This window comes from Mizuhopecten yessoensis, unplaced genomic scaffold (assembly GCF_002113885.1).
Source record: "Mizuhopecten yessoensis strain PY_sf001 unplaced genomic scaffold, ASM211388v2 scaffold10891, whole genome shotgun sequence".
In the NCBI taxonomy this organism is placed as follows: Eukaryota; Metazoa; Mollusca; class Bivalvia; order Pectinida; family Pectinidae; genus Mizuhopecten; species Mizuhopecten yessoensis.
This window is the reverse complement of record NW_018408773.1, coordinates 30,990-31,651: the sequence shown is the minus strand read 5'-3', so window position 1 is coordinate 31,651 and position 662 is coordinate 30,990.

The window sequence follows — 662 nt, the reverse complement described above, 5'->3', positions numbered from 1 at the left end:
TAAACGAATCATGGACATGATCAAATGACTGAATTTTTCTTTCCATTTCTGTGTTTTGAGTTCATTGGCTCTCCATTCAGCATTATATAGCCGTGGTATAAAGTCATTTCTTTCCTTTTTCGGAATGTTAGTGTTAACGATTTCACGAATAAAGTCACGTATCACGCTCACATCATCCACATGTTCCAAAGCGTTCTGAATACTGCACTTTTCTTCAGTGATTTTCTTAACGTGATAAGCAAACACCAGTTTTAAAAGGCTGTCCATTCTGATACAATCTGACGAATTCATAATCCTTTACTGTTTTAAAAGTAACGCTTAACGTTTCAGGAATATTCATGTCTTTCCACACTTGTAGCAGGTAACGTAATATCCAAAACCTTCGTAGAAGAGTCCGTCACGGGCGAGGTAGTACGGATGAAGTTTTGACGGCCACTGTAAGAATGTCATCAATCGATCCATGTGATTTGTCATGTATTTATGAATTGGGTAATTGCTAACACTGTCCATCTTTATATAAATAACCGACTTTCTTCAACACCTATCTTCTTGACGTATTTCTTTATCTTTGCATTATAGTGTTCGATAACGTAAGCACCATTACGTAGTCGTCATTCTTTCATGAGCCATTGTAACGATCTAGAAGGGATACACGATTGTAG